Here is an 11,298-nt window from a genome sequence, read left to right on the forward strand (position 1 = left end):
GAGACTGTCGGATACGGGGAGAGAGGTTGAGAATGAGTGAGACTGTCGGATACGGGGAGAGATGCTGAGAATGAGTGAGACTGTCAGATACGGGGAGAGAAGCTGAGAATGAGTGAGACTGTCAGATACGGGGAGAGATGCTGAGAATGAGTTAGACTGTCAGATACGGGGAGAGATGCTGAGAATGAGTGAGACTGTCAGATACGGGGAGAGATGCTGGGAATGAGTGAGACTGTCGGATACGGGGAGAGACGCTGAGAATGAGTGAGACTGTCAGATACGAGGAGAGATACTGAGAATGAGTGAGACTGTCAGATACGGGGAGAGATGCTGAGAATGAGTGAGACTGTCAGATACGGGGAGAGATGCTGAGAATGAGTGAGACTGTAAGATACGGGGAGAGATGCTGGGAATGAGTGAGACTGTCGGATACGGGGAGAGATGCTGAGAATGAGTGAGACTGTCAGATACGTGGAGAGATGCTGAGAATGAGTGAGACTGTCAGATACGGGGAGAGATGCTGAGAATAAGTGAGACTGTCAGATACGGGGAGAGATGCTGAGAATGAGTGAGACTGTCAGATACGGGGAGAGACGCTGAGAATGAGTGAGACTGTCAGATACGGGGAGAGAGGCTGAGAATGAGTGAGACTGTCAGATACGGGGAGAGATGCTGGGAATGAGTGAGACTGTCGGATACGGGGAGAGAAGCTGGGAATGAGTGAGACTGTCAGATACGGGGAGAGATGCTGAGAATGAGTGAGACTGTCAGATACGGGGAGAGATGCTGGGAATGAGTGAGACTGTCAGATACGGGGAGAGATGCTGAGAATGAGTGAGACTGTCAGATACGGGGAGAGATGCTGGGAATGAGTGAGACTGTCAGATACGGGGAGAGATGCTGGGAATGATTGAGACTGTCACATACAGGGAGAGATGCTGAGAATGAGTGAGACTGTCAGATACAGGGAGAGATGCTGGGAATGAGTGAGACTGTCAGATATGGGGAGAGACGCTGGGAATGAGTGAGTTTCAGATACGGGGAGAGAAGCTGAGAATGAGTGAGACTGTCAGATATGGGGAGAGAAGCTGGGAATGAGTGAGTGTCAGATAAGGGGAGAGATGCTGAGAATGAGTGAGACTGTCGGGTACGGGGAGAGATGCTGAGAATTAGTGAGACTGTCAGATATGGGGAGATGCTGAGAATGAGTGAGACTGTCAGATACGGGGAGAGATGCTGAGAATGAGTGAGACTGTCAGATACGGGGAGAGATGCTGAGAATGAGTTAGACTGTCAGATACGGGGAGAGATGCTGGGAATGAGTGAGACTGTCGGATACGGGGAGAGACGCTGAGAATGAGTGAGACTGTCAGATACGAGGAGAGATACTGAGAATGAGTGAGACTGTCAGATACGGGGAGAGATGCTGAGAATGAGTGAGACTGTCAGATACGGGGAGAGATGCTGAGAATGAGTGAGACTGTCAGATACGGGGAGAGATGCTGGGAATGAGTGAGACTGTCGGATACGGGGAGAGATGCTGAGAATGAGTGAGACTGTCAGATACGTGGAGAGATGCTGAGAATGAGTGAGACTGTCAGATACGGGGAGAGATGCTGAGAATAAGTGAGACTGTCAGATACGGGGAGAGATGCTGAGAATGAGTGAGACTGTCAGATACGGGGAGAGATGCTGGGAATGATTGAGACTGTCACATACAGGGAGAGATGCTGAGAATGAGTGAGACTGTCAGTTACAGGGAGAGATGCTGGGAATGAGTGAGACTGTCAGATATGGGGAGAGACGCTGGGAATGAGTGAGTTTCAGATACGGGGAGAGAAGCTGAGAATGAGTGAGACTGTCAGATATGGGGAGAGAAGCTGGGAATGAGTGAGTGTCAGATAAGGGGAGAGATGCTGAGAATGAGTGAGACTGTCGGATACGGGGAGAGATGCTGAGAATTAGTGAGACTGTCAGATATGGGGAGATGCTGAGAATAAGTGAGACTGTCAGATACGGGGAGAGATGCTGATAATGAGTGTGACTGTCAGATACGGGGAGAGAAGCTGAGAATGAGTGAGACTGTCGGATACTGGGAGAGACGCTGAGAATGAGTGAGACTGTCAGATACGAGGAGAGATGCTAAGAATGAGTGAGACTGTTGGATACGGGGAAAGATGCTGAGAATGAGTGAGACTGTCGGATACGGGGAGAGATGCTGAGAATGAGTGAGACTGTCAGATACGAGGAGAGATGCTGAGAATGAGTGAGACTGTTGGATACGGGGAGAGATGCTGAGAATGAGTGAGACTGTCAGATACGGGGAGAGAAGCTGAGAATGAGTGAGACTGTCGGATACGGGGAGAGATGCTGAGAATGAGTGAGACTGTCAGATATGGGGAGATGCTGAGAATGAGTGAGACTGTCGGATACGGGGAGAGATGCTGAGAATGAGAGAGACTGTCAGATACGGGGAGAGATGCTGAGAATGAGTGAGACAGTTGGATACGGGGAGAGATGCTGAGAATGTGTGAGACAGTTGGATACGGGGAGAGATGCTGATAATGAGTGAGACTGTCAGATACGGGGAGAGATGCTGAGAATGAGTGAGACTGTCAGATACGAGGAGAGAAGCTGGGAATGAGTGACACTGTCGGATACGGGGAGAGAAGCTGAAAAGAGTGAGACTGTCGGATACGGGGAGAGACGCTGAGAATGAGTGAGACTGTCAGATACGAGGAGAGATTCTGAGAATGAGTGAGACTGTCAGATACGGGGAGAGATGCTGAGAATGAGTGAGACTGTCGGATACGGGGAGAGATGCTGAGAATGAGTGAGACTGTCAGATACGAGGAGAGATGCTGGGAATGAGTGAGACTGTCAGATACGGGGAGAGATGCTGAGAATAAGTGAGACTGTCAGATACGGGGAGAGATGCTGAGAATGAGTGAGACTGTCAGATACGGGGAGAGACGCTGAGAATGAGTGAGACTGTCAGATACGGGGAGAGAGGCTGAGAATGAGTGAGACTGTCAGATACGGGGAGAGATGCTGGGAATGAGTGAGACTGTCGGATACGGGGAGAGAAGCTGGGAATGAGTGAGACTGTCAGATATGGGGAGAGATGCTGGGAATGAGTGAGACTGTCAGATACGGGGAGAGATGCTGAGAATGAGTGAGACTGTCAGATACGGGGAGAGATGCTGGGAATGAGTGAGACTGTCAGATACGGGGAGAGATGCTGAGAATGAGTGAGACTGTCGGATACGGGGAGAGATGCTGGGAATGAGTGAGACTGTCAGATACAGGGAGAGATGCTGAGAATGAGTGAGACTGTCAGATACAGGGAGAGATGCTGGGAATGAGTGAGACTGTCACATACAGGGAGAGATGCTGAGAATGAGTGAGACTGCCAGATACGGGGAGAGATGCTGGGAATGAGTGAGACTGTCAGATACGGGGAGAGATGCTGAGAATGAGTGAGACTGTCAGATACAGGGAGAGATGCTGGGAATGAGTGAGACTGTCAGATACGGGGAGAGATGCTGAGAATGAGTGAGACTGTCAGATACGGGGAGAGATTCTGAGAATGAGTGAGACTGTCAGATACGGGGAGAGAAGCTGAGAATGAGTGAGACTGTCAGATACGGGGAGAGATGCTGGGAATGAGTGAGACTGTCAGATACGGGGAGAGATGCTGGGAATGAGTGAGTGTCAGATACGGGGAGAGATACTGAGAATGAGTGAGACTGTCAGATACGGGGAGAGAAGCTGAGAATGAGTGAGACTGTCAGATACGGGGAGAGAGGCTGAGAATGAGTGAGACTGTCAGATACGGGGAGAGATGGTGGGAATGAGAGAGACTGTCAGAAACGGGGAGAGATGCTGAGAATGAGTGAGACTGTCAGATACGGGGAGAGATGCTGGGAATGAGTGAGACTGTCAGATACGGGGAGAGATGCTGAGAATGAGTGAGACTGTCGGATACGGGGAGAGATGCTGGGAATGAGTGAGACTGTCAGATACGGGGAGAGATGCTGAGAATGAGTGAGACTGTCAGATACGGGGAGAGATGGTGGGAATGAGAGAGACTGTCAAATACGGGGAGAGAGGCTGAGAATGAGTGAGACTGTCAGATACGGGAGAGATGCTGGGAATGAGTGAGACTGTCAGATACGGGGAGAGATGCTGAGAATGAGTGAGACTGTCGGATACGGGGAGAGATGCTGAGAATGAGTGAGACTGTCAGATACGGGGAGAGATGCTGAGAATGAGTGAGACTGTCAGATACGGGGAGAGATGCTGGGAGTGAGTGAGACTGTCAGATACGGGGAGAGATGCTGAGAATGAGTGAGACTGTCAGATATGGGGAGAGAGGCTGAGAATAAGTGAGACTGTCAGATACGGGGAGAGATGCTGAGAATGAGTGAGAATGTCAGATACGGGGAGAGATGCTGAGAATGAGTGAGACTGTCAGATACGGGGAGAGATGCTGAGAATGAGTGAGACTGTCAGATACGGGAGAGATGCTGGGAATGAGTGAGACTGTCAGATGCGGGGAGATGCTGAGAATGAGTGAGACTGTCGGATACGAGGAGAGATGCTGGGAATGAGTGAGACTGTCAGATACGGGGAGAGATGCTGAGAATGAGTGAGACTGTCGGATACGGGGAGAGATGCTGAGAATGAGTGAGACTGTCGGATACGGGGAGAGATGCTGGGAATGAGTGAGACTGTCGGATACGGGGAGAGATGCTGGGAATGAGTGAGACTGTCAGATACGGGGAGAGACGCTGAGAATAAGTGAGACTGTCGGATACGGGGAGAGAGGTTGAGAATGAGTGAGACTGTCGGATACGGGGAGAGATGCTGAGAATGAGTGAGACTGTCAGATACGGGGAGAGAAGCTGAGAATGAGTGAGACTGTCAGATACGGGGAGAGATGCTGAGAATGAGTTAGACTGTCAGATACGGGGAGAGATGCTGAGAATGAGTGAGACTGTCAGATACGGGGAGAGATGCTGGGAATGAGTGAGACTGTCGGATACGGGGAGAGACGCTGAGAATGAGTGAGACTGTCAGATACGAGGAGAGATACTGAGAATGAGTGAGACTGTCAGATACGGGGAGAGATGCTGAGAATGAGTGAGACTGTCAGATACGGGGAGAGATGCTGAGAATGAGTGAGACTGTCAGATACGGGGAGAGATGCTGGGAATGAGTGAGACTGTCGGATACGGGGAGAGATGCTGAGAATGAGTGAGACTGTCAGATACGTGGAGAGATGCTGAGAATGAGTGAGACTGTCAGATACGGGGAGAGATGCTGAGAATAAGTGAGACTGTCAGATACGGGGAGAGATGCTGAGAATGAGTGAGACTGTCAGATACGGGGAGAGACGCTGAGAATGAGTGAGACTGTCAGATACGGGGAGAGAGGCTGAGAATGAGTGAGACTGTCAGATACGGGGAGAGATGCTGGGAATGAGTGAGACTGACGGATACGGGGAGAGATGCTGAGAATGAGTGAGACTGTCAGATACGGGGAGAGATGCTGGGAATGAGTGAGACTGTCAGATACGGGGAGAGATGCTGAGAATGAGTGAGACTGTCAGATACGGGGAGAGATGCTGGGAATGAGTGAGACTGTCAGATACGGGGAGAGATGCTGGGAATGATTGAGACTGTCACATACAGGGAGAGATGCTGAGAATGAGTGAGACTGTCAGATACAGGGAGATATGCTGGGAATGAGTGAGACTGTCAGATATGGGGAGAGACGCTGGGAATGAGTGAGTTTCAGATACGGGGAGAGAAGCTGAGAATGAGTGAGACTGTCAGATATGGGGAGAGAAGCTGGGAATGAGTGAGTGTCAGATAAGGGGAGAGATGCTGAGAATGAGTGAGACTGTCGGATACGGGGAGAGATGCTGAGAATTAGTGAGACTGTCAGATATGGGGAGATGCTGAGAATGAGTGAGACTGTCAGATACGGGGAGAGATGCTGAGAATGAGTGAGACTGTCAGATACGGGGAGAGAAGCTGAGAATGAGTGAGACTGTCAGATACGGGGAGAGATGCTGAGAATGAGTTAGACTGTCAGATACGGGGAGAGATGCTGAGAATGAGTGAGACTGTCAGATACGGGGAGAGATGCTGGGAATGAGTGAGACTGTCGGATACGGGGAGAGACGCTGAGAATGAGTGAGACTGTCAGATACGAGGAGAGATACTGAGAATGAGTGAGACTGTCAGATACGGGGAGAGATGCTGAGAATGAGTGAGACTGTCAGATACGGGGAGAGATGCTGAGAATGAGTGAGACTGTCAGATACGGGGAGAGATGCTGGGAATGAGTGAGACTGTCGGATACGGGGAGAGATGCTGAGAATGAGTGAGACTGTCAGATACGTGGAGAGATGCTGAGAATGAGTGAGACTGTCAGATACGGGGAGAGATGCTGAGAATAAGTGAGACTGTCAGATACGGGGAGAGATGCTGAGAATGAGTGAGACTGTCAGATACGGGGAGAGACGCTGAGAATGAGTGAGACTGTCAGATACGGGGAGAGAGGCTGAGAATGAGTGAGACTGTCAGATACGGGGAGAGATGCTGGGAATGAGTGAGACTGTCGGATACGGGGAGAGAAGCTGGGAATGAGTGAGACTGTCAGATACGGGGAGAGATGCTGAGAATGAGTGAGACTGTCAAATACGGGGAGAGATGCTGGGAATGAGTGAGACTGTCAGATACGGGGAGAGATGCTGAGAATGAGTGAGATTGTCAGATACGGGGAGAGATGCTGGGAATGAGTGAGACTGTCAGATACGGGGAGAGATGCTGGGAATGATTGAGACTGTCACATACAGGGAGAGATGCTGAGAATGAGTGAGACTGTCAGATACAGGGAGAGATGCTGGGAATGAGTGAGACTGTCAGATATGGGGAGAGACGCTGGGAATGAGTGAGTTTCAGATACGGGGAGAGAAGCTGAGAATGAGTGAGACTGTCAGATATGGGGAGAGAAGCTGGGAATGAGTGAGTGTCAGATAAGGGGAGAGATGCTGAGAATGAGTGAGACTGTCGGATACGGGAGAGATGCTGAGAATTAGTGAGACTGTCAGATATGGGGAGATGCTGAGAATGAGTGAGACTGTCAGATACGGGGAGAGATGCTGATAATGAGTGTGACTGTCAGATACGGGGAGAGAAGCTGAGAATGAGTGAGACTGTCGGATACTGGGAGAGACGCTGAGAATGAGTGAGACTGTCAGATACGAGGAGAGATGCTAAGAATGAGTGAGACTGTTGGATACGGGGAAAGATGCTGAGAATGAGTGAGACTGTCGGATACGGGGAGAGATGCTGAGAATGAGTGAGACTGTCAGATACGAGGAGAGATGCTGAGAATGAGTGAGACTGTTGGATACGGGGAGAGATGCTGAGAATGAGTGAGACTGTCAGATACGGGGAGAGAAGCTGAGAATGAGTGAGACTGTCGGATACGGGGAGAGATGCTGAGAATGAGTGAGACTGTCAGATATGGGGAGATGCTGAGAATGAGTGAGACTGTCGGATACGGGGAGAGATGCTGAGAATGAGAGAGACTGTCAGATACGGGGAGAGATGCTGAGAATGAGTGAGACAGTTGGATACGGGGAGAGATGCTGAGAATGTGTGAGACAGTTGGATACGGGGAGAGATGCTGATAATGAGTGAGACTGTCAGATACGGGGAGAGATGCTGAGAATGAGTGAGACTGTCAGATACAGGGAGAGAAGCTGGGAATGAGTGACACTGTCGGATACGGGGAGAGAAGCTGAGAATGAGTGAGACTGTCGGATACGGGGAGAGACGCTGAGAATGAGTGAGACTGTCAGATACGAGGAGAGATTCTGAGAATGAGTGAGACTGTCAGATACGGGGAGAGATGCTGAGAATGAGTGAGACTGTCGGATACGGGGAGAGATGCTGAGAATGAGTGAGACTGTCAGATACGAGGAGAGATGCTGGGAATGAGTGAGACTGTCAGATACGGGGAGAGATGCTGAGAATAAGTGAGACTGTCAGATACGGGGAGAGATGCTGAGAATGAGTGAGACTGTCAGATACGGGGAGAGAGGCTGAGAATGAGTGAGACTGTCAGATACGGGGAGAGAAGCTGGGAATGAGTGAGACTGTCAGATATGGGGAGAGATGCTGGGAATGAGTGAGACTGTCAGATACGGGGAGAGATGCTGAGAATGAGTGAGACTGTCAGATACGGGGAGAGATGCTGGGAATGAGTGAGACTGTCAGATACGGGGAGAGATGCTGAGAATGAGAGAGACTTTCATATACGGTGAGAGATGCTGGGAATGAGTGAGACTGTCAGATACAGGGAGAGATGCTGAGAATGAGTGAGACTGTCAGATACAGGGAGAGATGCTGGGAATGAGTGAGACTGTTACATACAGGGAGAGATGCTGAGAATGAGTGAGACTGTCAGATACGGGGAGAGATGATGGGAATGAGTGAGACTGTCAGATACAGGGAGAGATGCTGGGAATGAGTGAGACTGTCAGATACGGGGAGAGATGCTGAGAATGAGTGAGACTGTCAGATACGGGGAGAGATTCTGAGAATGAGTGAGACTGTCAGATACGGGGAGAGAAGTTGAGAATGAGTGAGACTGTCAGATACGGGGAGAGATGCTGGGAATGAGTGAGACTGTCAGATACGGGGAGAGATGCTGGGAATGAGTGAGTGTCAGATACGGGGAGAGATGCTGAGAATGAGTGAGACTGTCAGATACGGGGAGAGAAGCTGAGAATGAGTGAGACTGTCAGATACGGGGAGAGAGGCTGAGAATGAGTGAGACGGTCAGATACGGGGAGAGATGGTGGGAATGAGAGAGACTGTCAGAAACGGGGAGAGATGCTGAGAATGAGTGAGACTGTCAGATACGGGGAGAGATGCTGGGAATGAGTGAGACTGTCAGATACGGGGAGAGATGCTGAGAATGAGTGAGACTGTCGGATACGGGGAGAGATGCTGGGAATGAGTGAGACTGTCAGATACGGGGAGAGATGCTGAGAATGAGTGAGACTGTCAGATACGGGGAGAGATGGTGGGAATGAGAGAGACTGTCAAATACGGGGAGAGAGGCTGAGAATGAGTGAGACTGTCAGATACGGGAGAGATGCTGGGAATGAGTGAGACTGTCAGATACGGGGAGAGATGCTGAGAATGAGTGAGACTGTCGGATACGGGGAGAGATGCTGAGAATGAGTGAGACTGTCAGATACGGGGAGAGATGCTGAGAATGAGTGAGACTGTCAGATACGGGGAGAGATGCTGGGAGTGAGTGAGACTGTCAGATACGGGGAGAGATGCTGAGAATGAGTGAGACTGTCAGATATGGGGAGAGAGGCTGAGAATAAGTGAGACTGTCAGATACGGGGAGAGATGCTGAGAATGAGTGAGAATGTCAGATACGGGGAGAGATGCTGAGAATGAGTGAGACTGTCAGATACGGGGAGAGATGCTGAGAATGAGTGAGACTGTCAGATACGGGAGAGATGCTGGGAATGAGTGAGACTGTCAGATGCGGGGAGATGCTGAGAATGAGTGAGACTGTCGGATACGAGGAGAGATGCTGGGAATGAGTGAGACTGTCAGATACGGGGAGAGATGCTGAGAATGAGTGAGACTGTCGGATACGGGGAGAGATGCTGAGAATGAGTGAGACTGTCGGATACGGGGAGAGATGCTGGGAATGAGTGAGACTGTCAGATACGGGGAGAGACGCTGAGAATGAGTGAGACTGTCGGATACGGGGAGAGAGGTTGAGAATGAGTGAGACTGTCGGATACGGGGAGAGATGCTGAGAATGAGTGAGACTGTCAGATACGGGGAGAGAAGCTGAGAATGAGTGAGACTGTCAGATACGGGGAGATATGCTGAGAATGAGAGAGACTGTCAGATACGGGGAGAGATGCTGAGAATGAGTGAGACTGTCAGATACGGGGAGAGATGCTGGGAATGAGTGAGACTGTCGGATACGGGGAGAGATGCTGAGAATGAGTGAGACTGTCAGATACGTGGAGAGATGCTGAGAATGAGTGAGACTGTCAGATACGGGGAGAGATGCTGAGAATAAGTGAGACTGTCAGATACGGGGAGAGATGCTGAGAATGAGTGAGACTGTCGGATACGGGGAGAGACGCTGAGAATGAGTGAGACTGTCAGATACGAGGAGAGATCCTGAGAATGAGTGAGACTGTCAGATACGTGGAGAAATGCTGAGAATGAGTGAGACTGTCAGATACGGGGAGAGATGCTGAGAATAAGTGAGACTGTCAGATACGGGGAGAGATGCTGAGAATGAGTGAGACTGTCAGATACGGGGAGAGACGCTGAGAATGAGTGAGACTGTCAGATACGGGGAGAGAGGCTGAGAATGAGTGAGACTGTCAGATACGGGGAGAGATGCTGGGAATGAGTGAGACTGTCAGATACGGGGAGAGATGCTGGGAATGAGTGAAACTGTCAGATACGTGGAGAGATGCTGAGAATGAGTGAGACTGTCAGATACGGGGAGAGATGCTGAGAATAAGTGAGACTGTCAGATACGGGGAGAGATGCTGAGAATGAGTGAGACTGTCAGATACGGGGAGAGACGCTGAGAATGAGTGAGACTGTCAGATACGGGGAGAGAGGCTGAGAATGAGTGAGACTGTCAGATACGGGGAGAGATGCTGGGAATGAGTGAGACTGTCGGATACGGGGAGAGAAGCTGGGAATGAGTGAGACTGTCAGATACGGGGAGAGATGCTGAGAATGAGTGAGACTGTCAGATACGGGGAGAGATGCTGGGAATGAGTGAGACTGTCAGATACGGGGAGAGATGCTGAGAATGAGTGAGACTGTCAGATACGGGGAGAGATGCTGGGAATGAGTGAGACTGTCAGATACGGGGAGAGATGCTGGGAATGATTGAGACTGTCACATACAGGGAGAGATGCTGAGAATGAGTGAGACTGTCAGATACGGGGACAGATGCTGGGAATGAGTGAGACTGTCAGATATGGGGAGAGACGCTGGGAATGAGTGAGTTTCAGATACGGGGAGAGAAGCTTAGAATGAGTGAGACTGTCAGATATGGGGAGAGAAGCTGGCAATGAGTGAGTGTCAGATAAGGGGAGAGATGCTGAGAATGAGTGAGACTGTCGGATACGGGGAGAGATGCTGAGAATGAGTGAGACTGTCAGATATGGGGAGATGCTGAGAATGAGTGAGACTGTCAGATACGGGGAGA

Source organism: Ascaphus truei, unplaced genomic scaffold (genome assembly GCF_040206685.1).
Source record: "Ascaphus truei isolate aAscTru1 unplaced genomic scaffold, aAscTru1.hap1 HAP1_SCAFFOLD_671, whole genome shotgun sequence".
Lineage (NCBI taxonomy): Eukaryota > Metazoa > Chordata > Amphibia > Anura > Ascaphidae > Ascaphus > Ascaphus truei.